Source organism: Triticum aestivum, chromosome 1A (assembly GCF_018294505.1).
Source record: "Triticum aestivum cultivar Chinese Spring chromosome 1A, IWGSC CS RefSeq v2.1, whole genome shotgun sequence".
NCBI classification, from domain to species: domain Eukaryota; kingdom Viridiplantae; phylum Streptophyta; class Magnoliopsida; order Poales; family Poaceae; genus Triticum; species Triticum aestivum.
In genome coordinates, this window is record NC_057794.1 from 358,926,033 (window position 1) to 358,947,832 (window position 21,800).

A 21,800-nucleotide genomic window follows, 5' to 3' on the forward strand; every position below is an offset into this window, starting at 1 on the left:
GCCCCGAAGATGGAGATCAAAAGGAGCAAATGATATTGGACATATCATGTCACTATTTGATTGCATGTGATGTTTATCATGTTTTACATCTTATTTGCTTAGAACGACGGTAGCTTAAATAAGATGATCCCTCGCAATAATTTCAAGAAAGTGTCCCCCCTAATTGTGCACCGTTGCGAAGGTTCATTGTTTCGAAGCACCACGTGATGATCGGGTGTGATAGATTCTAACGTTCGAATACAACGGGTGTTGACGAGCCTAGCATGTACAGACATGGCCTCGGAACACATGCGAAACACTTAGGTTGACTTGACGAGCCTAGCATGTACAGACATGGCCTCGGAACATGGAAGACCGGAAGGTCGAACATGAGTCGTATAGAAGATACGATCAACATGATATGTTCACCGTTGATGACTAGTCTGTCTCACGTGATGATCGGACACGGCCTAGTTGATTCGGATCATGTATCACTTAGATGACTAGAGGGATGTCTATCTGAGTGGGAGTTCATTGAATAATTTGATTAGATGAACCTAATTATCATGAACATAGTCTAAATTGTCTTTGCAAATATGTTGTAGATAAATAGCTCACGTTGTAGCTCCCTGTTTCAATACGTTCCTAGAGAAATACCAAGTTGAAAGATATTGTAAGCAATGATGCGGACTGGGTCCGTAGTCCGAGGAGTGTCCTCACTGTTACACATAAGGCTTACGTCTTTGATGCACCGCTCGATGTGCAAACCCCTACAACGTCGTCTGTGGATGTTGTGAACACCTGACAGACACATCCTGATGACTACTTGATAGTTTAGTGCACCATACTTTACGCCTTAGAATCGGGATTCTAATGACGTTTTGAACGCCATAAGACATATGAGATGTTCCAAGAGCTGAAATTGGGATTTCAGGCTCATGCCCGTGTTGAGAGGTATGAGACCTCTGACAAGTTCTTTTGCCAACAAGATGGAGGAGAATAGCTCAGCTAGTGAGCATGTGCTCAGAATGTCTGGGTGCTACAATCACTTAAATCAGGTGGGAGTTAAACTTCCAGATAAGATAGTGATTGATAGAGTTCTCTAGCCACTATCACTAAGCTACTAGATCTTCGTGCTGAACTATGACATGCAAGAGATGGAGTTGATCCCGGAGCTGTTCGCGGTACTTAAGACCGCAAAAGGTACAAATCAAGAAGGAGCATCAAGTGTTGATGGTTTAACAAGACCACTGGTTTCAAGAAGGGCAAGGGCTAGAAGGGAAACTTCATGGATGGCAAACCAGTTGCCTCTCTAGTGAAGGAACCCAAGGTTGAACCCAAACCCGAGACTGAGTGCTTCTATTGTAAGGGGAACGGTCACTGGTAGCGGAATTACCCCAAATGCATGGTAGATAAGAAGGCTGGCAACTTCAACAAAGTATATACGTGTTATTAATGTGTACCTCACTAGTACTCCTGGTAGCACCTGGGTATTGGATACCGGTTCAGTTGCTATTATTGGTGACTTGAAGCAAAAGCTACGGACTAAACGGAGACTGGCTAAGGGCGAGGTGACGATGTGTGTTGGAAGTGTTTCCAAAGTTGATAAGATCACCATCGCACGCTCCATCTGCCTTCGGGATTAGTATTGAACCTAGATAAATGTTATCAGGTGTCTATGTTGAGCATGAATATGATTAGATCATGTTCATTGCAATACGGTTATTCATTTAAGTTAGGGAATAATGGTTATTCTATTTACATGAATAATACCTTTCATGGTCATGCACCCTATGTGAATGGTTCATTGAATCTCGGTCGTGGTAATACGCATGTTCACGCCAAAAGATGTAGAGTTAATAATGATAGTACCACTTTCTTGTGGCACTGCCACTTAGGTCATATTGGCGTAAGATGCATGAAGAAACTCCATGTCGATGGATGTTTGGAGTCACTTGATTTTGAATCGCTTGACGCATGCAAGCCATGCCTCATGGGCAGGATGACTGAGACCCCGTTTTAGGTACAATGAAACGGGCAACTGACTTGTTGGAAATCATACATGCTGATGCGTGTGATCCAATGAGAATTGAAGCATGTGGTGGATATCGCTATTTTCTCATCTTCACTGACGATTTGAGTAGATATAGGTATATTTACTTAATGAAGCACAAGTCTGAAACATTTGAAAAGTTCAAGCGATTTCAGAGTGAAGTTAAGAACCATCATAACAACAAGATCAAATTCCTACGATCTGATCGATGAGAATTTCTGAGTTATGAGTTTGGCGATCACTTAAGACATTGTGGAATTGTTTCACAGTTGAAGCCACCTGGAACACCACAGGGTAATGGTGTGTCCGGACGTCGTAATCGAACCTTATGAGATATGGTGCGATCTATGATATCTCTTACCGATCTACCGCTATTATTTTGAGGTTATGCATTAGAGACAGCTGCATTCACTTTAGATAGGACACCATATAAGTCCGTTGAGACGACGTCGTGTGAACATTGGTTTGGCAAGAAACCAAAGTTGTCGTTTCTTAATGTTTGGGGCTGTGATGCTTAAGGCTTCAGCCAGAGAAGCTCGAACCCAAAGCGGACAAACACATCTTCATAGGAAACCCAAAGGTGACAGTTGGGTACACCTTCTATCTCAGATCCGAGGGCAAATTGTTTGTCGCTAAGAACGGGTCCTCTCTCGAGAAGGAGTTTCTCTCGAAAGAATTGAGTGGGAGGAAGATAGAACTTGATGAGGTTGTCGAACCTTTACTTCAACCAGAGAGTGATGCAACACAGAAAGATGTTTTCTGTGACGCCTACATCTGTTGAATAGGAAGTTAATGATAGTGATCATGAAGCTTCAGATCAAGTTGCTATCGAACCTCATAGGTCGACAAGGATATGTACTACTCCTGAGTGGTACGGTAATCCTGTCTTAGATATCATGTCATTGGACAACAATGAACCTACGAGCTATGGAGAAGCGATGGTGGGCCCGTATTCCGACAAATGGTTAGAAGCCATGAAATCCGAGATAGGATCCATGTATCAGAACAAAGTATGGACTTTGGTGGACTTGCCCGATGATCGGCAAGCCATTGAGATAAATGGATCTTTAAGAAGAAGACGGACATGGACGGTAATGTTACCGTCTATGAAGCTCGACTTGTGGGAAAGAGTCTTTTCACAAGTTCAAGGAGTTGACTACGATGAGAATTTCTCACCCGTAGCGATGCTTAAGTCCGTCGGAATCATGTTAGCATTAGCTTTATTTTTCGATTATGAAATCTGACAGATGGATGTCAAAACAAGTTTTCTTACCAGTTTTCGTAAGGAAAAAGTTGTATGTGATGCAATAAAAGGTTTTGTCGAACCTAAGGATGCTAAAAGGTATGCTGGCTCCAGCAATCCTTCTATGGACTAGAGCAAGCATCTCGGAGTCGGAATATATGCTTTGATGGAGTGATCAAAGCTTTTAGGTTTATACAATGTTTGCTAGAGACTTGCATTTACAAGAAAGTGAGTGGGAGCACTACAACATTTCTGATAAGTATATGTGGATGACATATTGTTGATCCGAAATAATGTAGAATTTCTGGAAAGCATAAACGGTTGTTTAAAGAGTGATTTTCAAAGGAAGACCTGGATAAAGCTGCTTACGTATTGGGCATCAAGATCTATAGAGATAGATCAAAACGCCTGATGATACTTTCAAAGAACGCACACCTTGACATGTTTTTGAAGGAGTTCAAAATAGATCAGTCAAAGAAGGGGTTCTTACCTGAGTTGTAAGGTGTGAAGTTGAGTAAGACTCGAAGATTGATCACGGCAGAAGAAAGAGGAAGGACGAAGGTCGTCCCCTATGCTTTTGTCATAGGCTCTATACGGTATGCCATGCTGAGTACCGCACCAGATGTGTGCCTTGCCACATGTCTGGCAAGAGGGTACAAAGGTGATCTAGGATTGGATCACCAAATAGCGGTCAAAATTATCCTTAGAGGAATAAGGAAATGTTTCTCGGTTATGGAGGTGATAAAGAGTTCGACGTAAAGAGTTACATCGATGCAAGCTTAACACCTATCCGGATAGCTCTGAGTAGAGATACCGGATACGTATAATGGAGCAACAATTTGTAATAGCTCCAAGTGGAACGTGGTAGCAGCATCTACGATATGACATAAAGTTTTGCGGAATACATAGGGATCTGAACATTGCAGACCCGTTGACTACAACCTCTCTCACAAGCATAACATGATCAAACCCAGAACTCATTGAGTGTTAATCACATAGTGATATGAACTAGATTAGTGACTCTAGTAAACTCTTTGGATGTTGGTCACATGGCGATGTAACCTATGAGTGTTAATCACATGCCAATGTGAACTAGATTATTGACTCTAGTGCAAGTGGGAGACTGTTGGAAATACGCCCTAGAGGCAATAATAAATTAGTTATTATTATTATATTTCATTGTTCATGATAATCGTTTATTATCCATGCTAGAATTGTATTGATAGGAAACTCAGATACATGTGTGGATACATAGACAACACCATGTCCCTAGTAAGCCTCTAGTTGACTAACTCGTTGATCAATAGATGGTTACGGTTTCCTGACCATGGACATTGGATGTCGTTGATAACGGGATCACATCATTAGGAGAATGATGTGATGGACAAGACCCAATCCTAAGCCTAGAACAAGATCGTGTAGTTCGTATGCTAAAGCTTTTCTAATGTCAAGTATCATTTCCTTAGACCATGAGATTGTGCAACTCCTGGATACCGTAGGAGTGCTTTGGGTGTGCCAAACGTCACAACGTAACTGGGTGGCTATAAAGGTGCACTACGGATATCTCCGAAAGTGTCTGTTGGGTTGGCACGAATCGAGACTGGGATTTGTCACTCCGTGTAACGGAGAGGTATCTCTGGGCCCACTCGGTAGGACATCATCATAATGTGCACAATGTGACCAAGGAGTTGATCACGGGATGATGTGTTACAAAACGAGTAAAGAGACTTGCCGGTAACAAGATTGAACAAGGTATCGGGATACCGACGATCGAATCTCGGGCAAGTACTATACCGCTAGACAAAGGGAATTGTAACGGGATTGATTGAATCCTTGACATCGTGGTTCATCCGATGAGATCATCATGGAGCATGTGGGAGCCAACATGGGTATCCAGATCCCGCTGTTGGTTATTGATCGGAGAGTTCTCTCGGCCATGTCTGCATGACTCCCGAGCCCGTAGGGTCTACACACTTAAGGTTCGATGACGCTAGAGTTGTTATGGGAAATAGTATGTGGTTACCGAAGGTTGTTCGGAGTCCTGGATGAGATCCCGGACGTGACGAAGAACTCCGGAATGGTCCGGCGGTGAAGATCGATATATTTGACGAAGGGTATTGGAGTCCGGAAGTGTTCCGGAGGTACCAGGCTATGGCCAGCATGACCGAAAGGTGTTTCGGAAGCCCCGGCAAGTGTTGGAGGGCCTCATGGGCCAAAGGGGAAGGGGCAAACCAGCCCACTAAGGGTTGGTGCGCCCCCCACACCCTTTCCCACGTTACTTGGGGAGGTGGGGCGCCTCCACCTGGCTTGGGAGGCAAGCCTCCACCTGCTTGGCTTGGGGGGCAAGTCTCCCTAGGATTTTCCCTAGGAAGATCCAATCTGCCTAGCCGCCGCCCCCTAGGGGAAACCCTAGGGCACCTCCCCTCTCCCCTTGCCCCTATATATAGTGGAGGGGTGGGAGGGCAGCCGCGACCTCTTCCCTGGCGCAGCCCTCCCTCCTCCTACCTTCTCCTCCTCCTCCATGGTGCTTAGCGAAGCCCTACCGGAGAACCACGAGCTCCACCACCACCACGCCGTCGTGCTGACGGAGCTCTCCCTCAACTTCTCCTCTCCCCTTGCTGGATCAAGAAGGAGGAGACGTCCCCGGGCTGTACGTGTGTTGAACGCGGAGGTGCCGTCCGTTCGACACTTGGATCGGATCTTCCGCGATTTGAATCGCCGCGAGTACGACTCCATCAACCGCGTTCTTGTAACGCTTCAGTTTAGCGATCATCAAGGGTATGAAGATGCACTCCCTCTCTCTCGTTGCTAGCATCTCCTAGATTGATCTTGGTGACACGTAGGAAAATTTTGAATTATTACTGCGTTCCCCAACAGTGATGGGGTGCAAAATTCCCGTGAGTGCGACAAGGACGGATGTTGATGAGTAGTGATACGGTGGCAAGCGCGTCGGGCCAAAACCGTGGTGGCATGTTGGCGTGAAAAAGAAGCATGCGTATGCAGTCATTAAGAGTGCGAAGCACGCGCTAAACATGGCCCTTCTGTTGCGAGGTGTACGGGTAAGTGAGACGAAAGATCGTGCCATGTGTGGTGAGAAGGTTGCGGATGAAAAGATTATTAAATTCCTTCACGTTGTCTGTTTGCAACGCATGAATGAGACGTCCAAACTGCATGGAGACATAGGAGTAGAAGACGGTGAGAGTGGCAACAACATCCGACTTTCGCCGCAATGGGAAGGTCCACACGTAGTGTGAAAAATCATCAAGTATAACAAGATAATGAAGATAGCCCGTGTTACTGGCAACAGGAGAGGTCCAAACATCACTATGAATTAACTCAAACGGATATGATGCAACATGCGAGGAAGTGCTAAATGAAAGACGAACATGTTTGCCGACACGACATGCATGATAAGTGTGATCGTTGATCTTATTACACGTGAAGGAAAATCTCTGAAGAATATGACGAAGGGTGGCTGGGTTGGGATGTCCTAGTCGAGCATGCCAAAGGCCCACTCCAGTGGAAAGCGCCATGGGTGCGGCGGCGGAGGAAGTGGATGAGTGGACCAGGTAGAGCTCGTCGGGGCTGTCACATGAGTGGACCGTGTCCATGTTCGACAATCGACTAACCCCCTCGGAGTGGAGGTGTGGTTGCCGACAAGGTAGAGTAGGCTATGGGACACGCACCGGCTCATGGGACTCGAGGCGTTGCCGTCTCCCATGACTTACTTTTTCCTTGTCAGAGCATGTGGCCTGCATGTCGCCGATCGGTGTGAGGTTGTCGATGGATCCGTCATGGTGGGAGCCCGACACATACACCATGATGTGGTTATGATGCCATGTGTTGCCGGTCACCCGTAGCGGCAACGCAGCGTGCGACTCTTCCTCGTCGGCGTCTGCCACCAGGGCTATCATGGCCTCTCGCGCCCTCTGCCTCACACAGTAGGCACGTGCCGCTATAGCCTCAGCGGACAGGCCACGAAGGGTGTTTACCTCTGAGTCGGCGCACCAATGAAGGGGCCACGCCTCTGCCGCGACGCTCAAACATGAAACAGATCGCACCACCTCGGGTGAGGCACAGGCGACGCACCTCGCGTCAGATCCAAGTGCCATTTGGGCGGACGCTATGGCTCCCTGTTAGATCAAGTCCAACAGTTGTCGGGCGTTCTCTTCGCGGGCGCGGCAGAGCATAATGTGGACAACCATCTCCTTCTCGGGCCGACATGGGATGAGCTCTCAATCCGCAGATCGGGTGTTGAGGACTCTGATCCACTACCCACCATGCCGAAGAAGGCTGGAGATCACCGGATGGGAGCTTGGAGGTGGAGAGGAGCGAAACGAAGTGGAATGGCTAGGGTTTGGTCTAGGCAGCGGGTCGGGACGAATATATATGGGGTTGGGGTAGGCCATCTTGGGCCGGAACCGACATGTTGAACACGCTCGGGTCTGCCCGGGCCTCCCCATCTCTGACCTAGATTTGGGTTGGATACAAGAGGTGTCGGTCATCCCAATCGTTTGGGGCCGATATGATGTCATCTGTCTAGGTCGAGTTTATTTGACCAGACCGTCCGGGGAGCCCGACTATAAATGCTTCACACAACTATGGTGTACTACTGCAAACCAACCTGTAGTTGGATGGTTAGAAGAACAATGGTATTCCCAGTTAGGGATGAAAACAGAGCGAAAACGGATAAAACTAGATTCTACCACATTTGTTTTCATATATTTTTGCAGAAGAAGAAATGAATACAGAAACCATGAAATTGAATACGGAAGTAGATACTATCGAAAACGAATATAGAGAAAATACAGAGCGGGCACAAAAACATAAGTGTATGTTGAACGGAACCTAAACCCCCCTGAACCATAGAGAGATACACACAAAAAACAATCAAATTTATGAATTGTTAACTTGGCTACAAAATAATATGGTTGTGTTAGCAATATAGGGTAATATTATAGTAGTACAGGACAATTCTGTATATAGTTTAGTTGAGTTTGTATGTGGTAGTAGAAGTTGATCCTTAAATGACCCATTCTGCTCATTTTGCTCATTATATTATTGTGTGTTGTTTGGCAGTTGGGCTATAAAGTAGACATAGGCTATAGTACTATAGTAGAAACGGAAATTCCATATTCACGGAAATAGAAATCCTGTTTTCACGTCCGTTTTGTTTTGCATAAAAACATTTTATTTTCATTTTTGTTTTCATATTTCCTCTTCTTTTTCACTTTTCCTCCGGAAAAGCGAAAACTTTCCACTCCATTTTATCCCTATCTCTAGCCCACCAGGGTTTAAGTCTTGGTACTCGCATTTATTGCTGGATTTGTTTCAGGATTTTCGGTGATGCGTCTTTAATGGGAGGATACGTTCGGGTCGACTACAAGACGCCTTTAGTAACTTTGTTAATCTCAAGATGATATACCGACCTAGTCTCTCGAAGGTGTTCATAGGAATAAGATATGCGTTTGTTTATAACGATGAATGTATGTCCGTTGTATGAGGGCTTGCATGTGTATTGTGTTAAACGAAACTATGGTTACTACTATGTTTATAAAAAAAGACGAGAACCGCCCTTGCTTTGATTACTTTGCCCGCGCTCTCGGTCCGCAAAAGAAGCATGCGAAGCTATCACCACGTACAGTGCCTTGACACTGTGTGCGTACATACAACATACGTTACTCACAAACTATTAGAGCAAGACAGGCAACAGTAGCTCAGCGCAAGCTTTTGTATGTACTACACTGCAATGGCCTTGCATCCTTCATCACTTTCTGCCGCAAAGTTAGGACTTAGATTAGCCTAAACAGGGCCCTTGATGGCGTGGTCCAAAAGTACTGTTGCCTCTCCTAGCTACTAGCTGGTCCTACTACGAACACAGCTTGTCAGGTGTGCTTGGCTCGCAGCCACACCTTTGTCGCTGGTCAAGGCTTGCAGCCACTTTATCCTTTTCTGTCTGGGGAACACTGCTAATGCTGGTGCAAATAAAGTTGCCTCCTCTTGTTGGTGTTAACTGTTACCCTTGCTTGCCCTTGGAGGTGGTAGAATGTAGGTGAAAAACGGGAGGGGTTTGGCTACTTTGCTTGGGATCATGCTCATCCGTTGTCTTGAGTGGAAATAAGGAGTGTCATGCTTTGGAGTTGGTTAACAATGGCAATGCTTTGTGTTTGGGGTTTCTTGGGTGGAGTTCCCTCTGATTTGGTAATTGCACACGGTGACAATGCTTTTGGCTACTCGCAGTGTCATATACTCCCTCCTCCGCTTTTTTTTACTCTGCACGTAAGATTTTTTGAAGTCAAACTTCATAAAAATTGACCAAATTTATATTAAAAATTATCAACATCTACAACACTAAATGCTATACAGTATAAAAACAATTCATGATGCGTCCAATGATGTTGATGTTGTGTTTTGAGTGAATAAAAACATTCTTTGTCAAAAGAAAATCTAATGATACTGATTTTGTATTGTCAATATTGATATTTTATCTACAATGTTGGTCAAAGTTTATGAAGTCCGACTTCTGACAAATATTATATGTTGAATAAAAAGAAATGAAAAGAATATTAGTAATAATACTACACATATGATGCTTGTGTATGATACTATTTTTATAGTACATAATATCATATGTTAGTATTTTATATTTTCTTATAGTCAGAAATGGCTCAATATAGAATGTATACCTACTAATAAAGGGAATAAGTAATTTTGGTCTGTCATGCTATTTTGCAGAGAACTCTGTGATGTTTTCAGTAATCAACCCACAGTTCACTTTTACGTCGAATTTTTGTTTGTGCATAAAACCCTCTGATATTTCTGGTAATCAACATGTAGGCCAGTTTTAAGTTAGATTTTCACTTTTGCAAGAAATCCTCTGATGTTTCTAGTAATCAACCCGTAGGCCAATTTTAAGTCAGATTTTCACTTTTGCAGGAAACCCTCTTATGTTTCTGGTAATCAGCCCGCAGGCCAATTTTAAGTCAGATTTTCACCTTTACAGGAAACTCCCTGATATTTGGGTAACCCGCAGTACATACCAGATGCTTTAAAAAAATCCATACCTTTTATATCCTAACTCCAATAACATGTTATATAATTAAATTTGATTATAAAAATATGTAAAATCTAAATATGATGTTATTTTACATGTTAACCATTTTGAAAATGCTATTTAGGGTGCAGTCTTAATCAATAGCACATCATCTATCTTTCCTTCATACCGTTGCCGATCCAGATTGTAAATGAACACCTTAGCAAAACCATGACTGGGGACGAAAGAAACCATCTATAACCACGGATGCAAGCTCACCAAAACCTCACTAAAAACGAATTTCTCATTTTAGGCCGAGAGAGAGAGAGAGGTGCCTTAGGATTAACAACATTAAGACGTGCTGTGATCATGAGAGCACTAAGTCTACCATTTACAAGGGTGCGAAGGGATAAGTGATAACACAAATGGGATGTCATGTGTTGAAATAAATAACATGGACCTATTGGGGTCTTGAGTCATGATTATTGAGTTAGGGGAAAGTGGTACTCCCTCCGTCCGAAAATACTTGTCATCAAAATGGATCAAAGGGGATGTATCCAGATGTATTTTAGTTCTAGATACATCTTTTTTTATCCATTTTGATGACAAGTATTTTCGGACAGAGGGAATATTTTTTTTACTGTTGTAATGCACAAGCTCTTTTGCTACTAACATTTAATATGATACGATATCATAACATGATGTTAACTCATATTTTTAAAATAACTATTGTCATAAGTTGGCTGTGTTTTTGAGGTTTTATACACGTGAGGTCCAGCCGCCGCTTCCTCTCCCAAGGTTAGGTTTTCTTCGCTTCCTGTCGGTACCGATGCCGGTCCGCGTCATCTCTGGTGGCCTTAATGACATGGAGGCGTGCTGGATCCCGGCTCTTGTTGGTGGGAGGGCTCCGCTTTTAGAAGTTACTTTGTGTTTTGTTGGGGTTTGTGTTCTACTCAGTAAAACGAAACAACGGCACCTCTCTGAAAATGGAATAAGGTTCTCCCCGCATAGCCCTATTTTGGTGGTGTGTCTAGCATCATTGATGGGCGTGTGAAGATGCATTTTCGGCGGATCTATCTTTGGCGAATTTGCTCGGATCAGTTCATCGTTCGTCTACGTTCGTTTGTCTTTAGGTTGGGTCTTTCCAATCTACATTATTCTTCATCGGCAACAGTTATTGTTCTGTTGCACTGGTTCTATGGGACCTTAGCACGATGACTTACCAATCGTTTACCATGACAAATTTTGCTCGGCTCCGACGAGGCAGGGTCGATGACGGCGACGTGCATTCTGGTGTTTGTTGTACTGCCATAATTGAAAATAAATAGGTTGGAAATTTAAAAAAAAAGCTGGCCATGTTTTGTTCGTGAATGACAAGTTTGCCCTTGAGAAATGACGAGACAATGCACATATGTATTCGCCCCCATGCTGCTTAAACATCACAGCATGGAAACATCTTAAACAAAGGGTTAATCTATACACGTGGTTGTTTTGATAATCATGAACTCTGAGAAAGCGACCAAAATGGATTATTACCGTGACAGCTCGCAGGCATGCACGCATGCACATGGGATCGAATGATACCACCAGCTAGCTAATTAAAGTAGAATGATGCACACTCATGACATGTTTTGCATCATTGCAAAGTCTGCGATGTCCAATGGTTGATTGGCTACATCAAAGTTGGCGAAAATATAGCCTTGATCCATGTACTGTATATGATCTTTCAAGCTCTAGTTTGGCGCAGGTTGGAGTGGGCGTGGGCCATTGACAGCCCAAAATCTTGCTTAATTTTCTGTGCAACAACTGAAAGCATTTCGATGCTTTTGCTTCAAAAGATGCGTCCACTCAGTTCATTTCCATTACTTGTGAGTACGGCCGTGAAGCCATGATGCCAGTGTACCAGCGGGTTCTCTTCAAAATTTGTGACCGTACGACCTTGGTCTTTGATTGAATAAAAAATATATACTAAGCAAGTAAGCCTGCCTAAAAGCATTTCTTTTTGACACCTCTTCTCTCGATCTGAAGAGATTACACATCACTGCAAACGAACTTATTCAGTCTTCGAAGCCCCAACCGCCTTCTTTCTTTGAGCTGAGCAATTTACTTCGGCTGTGAAGATATTATTGTATACTTTCTCCGTCCTATAATATAAAAATGTTTTTAGCATTACAATAGTGTAAAAAATATCTTTATATTATGGGACGGAGAGAGTTTTTTTTAAGTTCAGTATTTATCTAGAACCATTCTGTTTTTATTGCCATTTTTATTTTACTTCAAACACAATAATTCGAAAAGTGATTATGCCCTGAAATGTGTAGAATCAAACCCATAGTGGCCAACTAAAAAATAAAAATAGAATTAACGTGAAATCTTTGAGAACTTCCATGATCCAACGCCACGAGAGGAAGAATATCATGTATACAAATTCTGGCGATGGACGCGTGCGTGTGCCAGCGTGAGTATGCCATGCCCGTGAGATCAGTTAAGCAGAGGCCAAGATGGTGGTGATCAGTGGTCAGGGGTCACGAGCGGCTTTTGCTATTATTAATTGCACGCCATAGAAGAAAAAACACCATTCCTCCGAATTTGGTGCTGATCTCGTTCCCTTTTGTTCTTCTTTCCTCCGAAAATGGCGGTGATGCTTTTCTGGGCAAGGCAATGTGATGTTCTCGGCTGAGTGATCACATGCAAGGGTCGGTCCGGCTATTTTGATGCCTCGCTCCCTCTTTGCCTTGTTTCTTCATTTGGACCCATGGAAGTTCTACGGCGGAGTACGATCAGTGGAGCTTGAGCTCTTGAAGAGACTGTTTGGCAACAGCACGTCGCTCTCCCTCTGACTTTGCGCGTCGCCGTCTCGCCACCTTTCGCGTTTATCGGAGAAGGAGCAGGGAAGCGGGAGGCCCCACCGCTCCATCGCCATTGTCTCTGCACTCCACAGTCCAATTCAAGGAAGAAGAAAAGGGGACAAGAAACCAAATACCAAAACGAAGTAGGTGGCCGGCTTGCAGGCGGCTGCACCGGCCTCCCGTGTTCTTTCTTGCACAGCATGCCCATCTCGTCTCGTCTCGTGTCAGGGTGAACACGGTCGGTCGTACTGCGTGCGTGCGTAGTAAACCCGAGACCACACGGAGAAAGGTCACGCACATGACCTGACCGCACCGACGACCCGCGTCTCGTCTCGTGTCTCCTCTCTTCCTCATCCTTTCGCCATCGCCTTGTGGAACCTTGTAGCCTTCTGCTTGGCTCTTGCTGTTTTCGAACCGGGGCGTATTGGCTCGTAGATAGATTTTGCCGTGCCGGCCGGCCTCTTTTGGATTGCTCCAGTGGCCTATCCTGACCTACAGGCACCACTGTTGATCACAGCATCCGCATGCTGTGGCTCTATCACTGATTCCCCGGCTGTCCGCTCCTTTTGTTTGAACTGAGGGCTCGGTCCTCAGGTACTTCTTCCTGCGTGCACGCCGGGCCATGACCACAGTGGCTGCCACCCAGCTGACAATGATGCTACAGCACAAGCGCCTACATTTCGTAAATGGAGTTTTTATTGAAAAACTTCTCATTTATTCATCATCTGTCAAAGCAAAGCAGTGTAAAGAAGATTAAAAGTAAAAATTACATCCAGATTTATAGTCCATCTAGCGACGAATACAAATACTAGAGCGAGTCGAAGATGCGCCGCCGTCATCGCCCCTCACTCACCAGAACCGGACAAACCTTATTGTAGTAGGCGGTCGGAAATCGTCGTGCTAGGGCTTAATATGATCAACACACCAAAACAACAAACCGCCGTTGATGAAAATAAGCGTAATTCACAAGGATCCAATCTGAATACACACAAATATAGACGAATGAAGATCAGATTTAATTGGATCTACTGAAGACAAACGCCGACCAAATCCCGCGACATTCGCTGGAGGTAAACCTCCACACGCTCTCCGATGGTGCCAGACGCACCGTAAGAACGAGGCTAAGCGGGGGGAACTTTTTTTTTTGCGAATAAAGCAGGGGGGGAGGGCTTAATCCAACTTCAGGGAGCCGTCGCCTTCTCTTCTTACCGAGCAGGACAAAAACTCTAAACAAACTCAAAAAACACCTAAAATGAAGCTGGAGCCCTCCCCTGGCAAGGGCCGGGATGCACTGGTCACGACACTGGCGGGAGGTGGGAAAACCCTAGATGAGTCGCTCCTGCGGGGGAGCTGGAAGAATGTCTCATGGCTCATGCATTTGTAAATGGACCGTGGTGTGTAGTATCAAAGGATGAATGCAAGGATTTTACAGTCCACTCGGATACCCTTTTAAATTTTCTACGCATAAAAGAACGAGATGATGCTCTTTAGTAGCATAATAACATCATAATAATATTGTGAATTAAGATCTCTAGGTTTTTTCATATGAAATAAACAACCAAATCTATGCAATCTTATTATTATTATTATTTCAATCATTTTAATGATTTTTACTATTCCTACACAAAGCCAGGGCTTAGGGCATCTTCAACGCGGGCCCTCAAATCCCCCTATATATCCTTCGCCGGAGTCTGGACACTTTTTATTATGCAGTGTTATCCCTCAAACGCCCGCAGACTAGTTAGGACGTCCAAATTCCAGCAAAGTAGAAGCAAACTTTGGGGTTGGGGGGCTTTACGGTAGTCCGGACATCTGTCTAGCCAACCAAAAGCCACCACATCGGACATCCCCTCTCTCCTCAACTGTGACATGCAAATAGATAGATTGACATATGGAGAACATGGTTGGATGTCCGGCTCCCGCATTAGTGTTCATGGACTTGTCCGGACGAATCCGCGAACAAATAATGTGTCTGTTTGGGGGTTAGTGTTGGAAATGCCCTTAAATCAAAGGATTGGGTCTATCCACCTAATTCAATGGGATCTCACAGAAGTTGTACCTCATTTCATTCTTTTTATAAGAGAATTCCAACACAAAGTCTCTCTTCATTTCTACAAAAATCTAAATGCATAGTGTTCTTTTCTGCAACATATAACATATATTACTTGCTAGTTTCATGTGTTTTGTGTAGGACGCGGTACATGTTAGTGTGAGAGTGTCCCCGACATATTAGTACATGTGTGAACTTGAAAGAATTTTACGTTGCTCTTTAGCCTTCCCGAGTCAAATTTGTAGTTATCTCAAGTTCTTTCGGTAGTCTTTTACATGCTACACAACTATAACACTCCACACCCTTCTACATTTATCATTCATACTTTGCATGTTGCTACTCCCATAGGAGTTGTAGGTTCCCCTAAAGAGAAAGGGTGATGTAACACAGAAGCAAAAATATTTTTCTCAGTTAATTAAGAAACAATAGGAGTCTACAAGCTAACAAGATAAGCAACACCTGCACACAAACAAAATAAATACTTGCACCCAACTTGACAAGGGGGGTTGTCAAGCCCCTCGTCTTGCTAGTTACAAGGTTTAAAGCAAATAGATGGTCAGTTAATGGTATAGTGAAATGAATTTAGATACATTATAACTGAGCATCTTTCCATCTCTCTCAGGACATTAGCGTTTTCAGCCGTTGGATCCTTACTTCGGTGCATTTTTGGTCGTCGGATTTGCTCTCAATCGCGCCTAATCATCCTCAATTCGTTTTTTGAGACAAACTCGCGAAACTTGTATTCAACCGTCACAATGTTTACAGGGACGAACAAAAGATCGCCGGGGTGGCCTAACCAGACATGGCGGCCGGTCCCCAACGTTAATGCATGCTTCGCGAGGTTGTGAGCCTCAAAGTTCGAGGATCTAAATTCATGACTAAAAGAACAAGATGAGAAAAAACGAGCTCTATCCATTATTTCATGTACCACTGCTCCATAAACTGCTGTCGTTCCTCCTTTGATCGCCTCCACCACTGCCATGCAATCCGAGGCGATGGAAACTTTCTGCTCGTACAAGTCCTCAGCAAGCGCCAGCGCTTCCCTAGTAGCTAGAACTTCAAGCACCTCCGGGTCCTCTATATTGTTGAAGACAACTGCCGAGGCCCCCAAATACACACCCGATGCATCACGGCAAACGGCTCCCACAGCCCCCCTTACACCAGCACCCAGCACAGCCGCATCGACATTAATCTTAACGTGATCATCCGGTGGTGGCTGCCAAGTAGTAGGGCGAGCCCTTGGAGTTGCTGGTGACCTGTCAATAGGTATCTGTATGTGCTTCAAATCAGCCAAGTAGCTAGTGACAAAACCATGAGTAGCGAAAGGAGTTTTGTAAATTCCTTCATGGATTATCTTCCTCCTTGCTGCCCAAATCGCCCATAATGTGACAATCATGGTAGTGAATTCCTCTTGAGGAAGCGATTCGCTCATCAGAAAGAGCCATCTCTTTGCCTGTTCATCTCTCTGCATACACATATGCTGCACCATATCCTCATTTGATAGAGCCCACACGCATCGGGCGTAGTTACAGTCGAGAAGAGAATGGCGCCAGTTGTCATCTACTCCGCATAACGCACACACATGCGATGATGACATGTTTCGACGATGCAGAACATCACCGGTAGGAAGTGAGTGACAAGCCAGCCTCCATGTGAATATTTTCAGTTTTGAAGGAACTTGCAAACCCCAAATAGATGACCATCCTTTGGATTCTCCGCTGGACATATCCTCGGCCTCATCTAGCCAGTCCTCCCTTCCCATCTTCATCTTATGGATCAATTTGTAAGCTGATTTTACTGAGAAACGGCCCCTCGGATCGCCCGACCATGCCCAAAAGTCGTCCACTTGTCTAGTACAGAGGGGGATCTTCAGGATTGCCTCCGCATCAGCTAGAACAAACACTTGGCGTACCACCTCCTCTCTCAAGCATGCCATGGTTGGTTCGATCAGATCGCTTACCATCCGTGGTGGATCAGCTACCCGAGGCGGAAAAGGTTTCATTAAGCCACTTCTCGGAAGCCAGTTATGATGCCAAATTCTGGTCGTTGCTCCATCACCAATACGCCTGATGATGCCATGGTTCAATACATTTCCTCCATCTATAATAGCTCGCCAGACTTGCGATGGATGGGGGCCTAACTCCGCCTCCAATAAGGTTGTTACTGGATAGTAGACTGCCTTGAGAATGCGAGCACTTAGGGAGTCCGGTTCTTATAAAAGATGCCAAGCCTGTCTTGACAGTAGTGCAACGTTGAAGATCTCAAGATCCCTAAAACCCAGCCCCCCTAGATCCTTCGGCCTTGTCATGACATCCCACGAGACCCAGCATGGCTTCCTTCTTCCTTGTTTGTTGTCCCACCAAAACTGTCGTATAATGGATGTTACACGCTCGCAAACTCCTCTAGGAAGTCTAAAGCAAGACATTGAAAGCACTGGGATCGCTTGTGCGACCGACTTGATGAGGACTTCCTTTCATCAGTTCGCTGTTAACGAGCGCCAACCCGTTATGGGCCTCTACTCTGGTCGCATTTTTTCGCCTCTGTGGTAACTTCAGCCTAATGGGCCTTTGCACCCTTCCTGGCCTGTAGCAGCATAAGTGCCTCCCTCCCCCTTCCCTTCCCTTCGCCTGACGACTCTCTCCAGATGCGACAGGACTGGGTGACGACCGATGCCGGGCTAGAGCAACAGATCCATGGCGACCATGCTGGTTCGGGCAGCGCCTCGGTGGGTGATGGGGCAAGGGGTCGGCTCGATTTACTTGATCCATTCGGTTGCATGACGCGGTTGGATGGTCTGCGGCGGCAAAAAGGCATGCGTCCTTTGATGTTCGATCGCCAATCCGATGATGGTTGATTGAGAGTTTAACCAGCCATTACTTCCAATCGATGCGCGGGCTGCTGGTTATTGCATGTCAGTTACAATTGGCGGTTCATATTTTTCATTGAATGTATGCACGCCCATATAATCCCAACCTTGCCGCTGCACGTTCCCCACTCTCCTCACTTCTTGGAATCATTCTCAAGCAATGATGGGTTATTCTTAGGTCTTCAATTTGTTCCACTTCTCCCTCTTCATGCATCTCCTCTTCCCCCAATTCTTCCTCCATCTTTGGAAATTTTGTTGTTTACTGATGCTATTCTTTGTGTCCAGGAAAAAATGCAGGTTCTGTACAGATGAATTCGAGCAACATACTGTTGGGTTTCTTACATTTTCCCTGCTGAATCTGTCGTATCCGATGGCTGACGGACAGGTTAGTATGAGTTTGCTCTTATGCCTCTCTTAACTAAATTTATGCCTAATCTTAATATTTGTGTGTTTGTACCTTTTATTTGTATGATATGATGTTACTCTCTATAGCTATTTAAAATAATTGTGTCCTATCTAGCAGCTTAATTAGCAAGTGAAAAATGCAAAAAAGAAATATACAAGGCGTTTATGCATCCACATCACATTGTGAATCAAATGAAAATACTGTGGGTCACTCTAAAGCTGTTGTTCCTTGCCATCGCACTGGTTTTTGCATGTGGTGTTCCTCTCCTTGCCATGCTAGGGACCATGGTGCTTGTTGCATCCTACTCACCTAGATCAGCACGTTTCCTGGTTGACTTCTGGATCAATTTGGAACTGGGATGTTAGGTTTCTTACTTTTCTCATGACAACTGTTTTTCAGTCAGGTGAGCATTTCACATTAGTTCCATGTACCATCTGAGAGAGATAGGAAGATTTTAAAATTTTATGATGTTTTGGACCGTGTGAAGTGTGATGTTTTAATTGTTCCTACTCCTTTTGGCATAGATCAACCTTCCAACTGAGATGAGATTATATTATCAGAGGGTGTCGAATTCAGAGGCCATATTCTTATTGTTTCCTTCAGATCTTGTATTTGCCAATAACCTGCCTGCGGCGAGATCAATCATGGATGGTTTCAGTCTATGCATCTTCACGACTGGGATCATGATAACCCCATTGTTAAACTATTAATCACACAGGAATTAGGAGAGATGGACAGGCTATCGTGCGAGCATAAGGAAAACTCAGCGGCCTTTTTGATGACAAATACAAACATACATAAAATGGTATTATTTATTTCTTAATTATTTATCCAGGTTTGAGAAAAATCAAAGTACTGATGGTACACGGTAGGTGTCCGGTTTGGTTCAAGCTCTAATTTATATGATAGGCATTGCATGGGAGAAGCTGAAAGATTGAGAATCTGTACGTAGCTTTGGCTGATGAAGCTGACTTGCACTCCCCGGTTGTTTACCAAATGCCATGCCATGTAGTCTAATTTTTTGTGGTGAGCATTACTCGGAATATACATCTAGTAAATATCTCTGAATATATATGAAGTAAATTATTTATGATGCGAGTTATTCTGAATATATAAGCTGCGAACATTTCTTAACATCCTTTGATTTTGCATTTATAATAGATAAATATCATGTAAACCAATAGGTGATTAGTTTTGTAATCCTACCGTGCCCTAGTTCTTCAAGAGGAGTTCATGTGTGCCATTAAGACAACATATTACAGATCTATAAGCTATTATTCCAAGCATATTTAAATAGGAAACTACTATAATGATTTACCTTTTACAAATTTGTGTCCATGCAGCTAGGGATAGGCCAGAGCACGTTGTGACATGTTTGTCCAATGAAGTATAACACACGTAGAGTTAAGTCTAAGAAAATAACGAGCATGTCACACATGAAAATGCTGGTGAAGGACTTCTACAGATCAGTTCTCCATTGATTGTCCATAAGGCTCGAACCAACTTCACATTGCATAGTTCATTTCATGCCAAATTGCAAATCTAACTTGCATGTTTCATGTCTCCACATATTTACAAAATATCCTATATAACTTGCAGGTTTTATGTCTTCGCGTTCTTGCAAAAATGCCTACCATTTTATAGTAAAAATGGACAGGCGCAACAACGCGTGGCGGCATGATCTGGTAAATAGTAAAAGATAAATAAAGAGGCAATTTTGTAGAAGCAAGTATTGATGGAGAACGGACCCGGGGGTCATAGGTTCGCCAGTGGTATCTCTCTCGAAAGCACACAATGGCATGGTAGACAAATTACTTTTGGGCAATTGACAGAAAAGCAACATTTATAACTATGATCATGCATGACATAATCATGTATATACATTCCGTTTGTGATAAGTAGACTGTTATACAATTGCATCTACTACTATTACTCCACCCTGAAACCGCTATTCAGCATGCATCTCAAGGTATTAAGTTTACTACAAATAGAGCAACGCGATAAGCAAGATGATATAATGTAGACAGAAAGAAATTTGGCAATAAGATAAATCCCCCTCGTTTTATCCTTAGTAGCAACAAGACAAATACGTGTATTGTCCCCATTCTGCCATTGGGATATAGAACACCATGAGATTGAACCCACTACTATGCACCACTTCCTCCGAAGAAACTACCCATGTATCTTGAGAAGACAAATAGATCGGAAAGCATACATAGCTACTAAATTATACATCAAAGAAACTTAAAAAAGATTCAAATATATTTAGTGAACAATCTGATGAACAATCCATAATTCAGTTGATCCCAACAAACACACCACAAGAATTACAACGGATTAATCCCAATCATACAAAGAAGAAGGGCAACATGGAGAGAGAGAGAGAGGGAGGGAGGGAGGGAGAGGGGGAGAGGGAGAGGGATAGAGAGAGAGGGGGAGGGAGGGAGGGGGAGAGGGAGGGAGGGAGGGACATAAATATACGACATGGTGGTGATTTCTCTTTATAACATATCCTCCCAATATTAGGGAGCTATATTAAATATTTCTTTAATTTGGAATTCACCATAACACACTTGCAAATTATCCCAATGCCTTTGTTATCTTAATTCTTGGTCTCCAACCTTGCCATATATTTTTTCATCATATTCCGGAGCTCCACCAAAAATCCGAACATTTTTGGACCTCCCAAACCTCACTTCCTATTCAAATCTTTTGGATTTAATTTCAAATGAGTTTGAATTCAACTTCAACCATGTGCCCACTTCTATTTTTCCGGGATTGAGCTCATTTTTGTGAGTCCGGGAAAATTAACCACCCACGCAAATTCTATCCCTAACACTTCCTTTCTTCTCCTTTTCTTCTTTGATATTTTCTGTTCTGGGAAATATAAAGTAGATTATAAGAAGAGGAGAGAGAGATAGCAGCTGCCAGCCGGCCCTTCCACGCGGCCTCTCAAGGCCCAATCCATCCCCGCGGCCCACCTAGGCCCGGCCAGCCTCTAAACCCGAAGCCCAGCCGGCGCCCCCACTAGTTCTAACCTAACCCTCTCCCCTGCTCGATCCACATCTCCTCGACCCCTTCCCTCGTCTCCCTCCTCGCGCCGCCAGGAGAGCTCTCCCTCGATCCCGCTCATAGCTACTACCTCTTGAGCACTGCGTTGGTTTTCCCTTGAAGAGGAAAGGGTGATGCAGCAAAGTAGCGTAAGTATTTCCCTCAGTTTTTGAGAACCAAGGTATCAATCCAGTAGGAGGCTACACGCGAGTCCCTCGCACCTACACAAAACAAATAAATCCTCGCAACCAACGCGATAAGGGGTTGTCA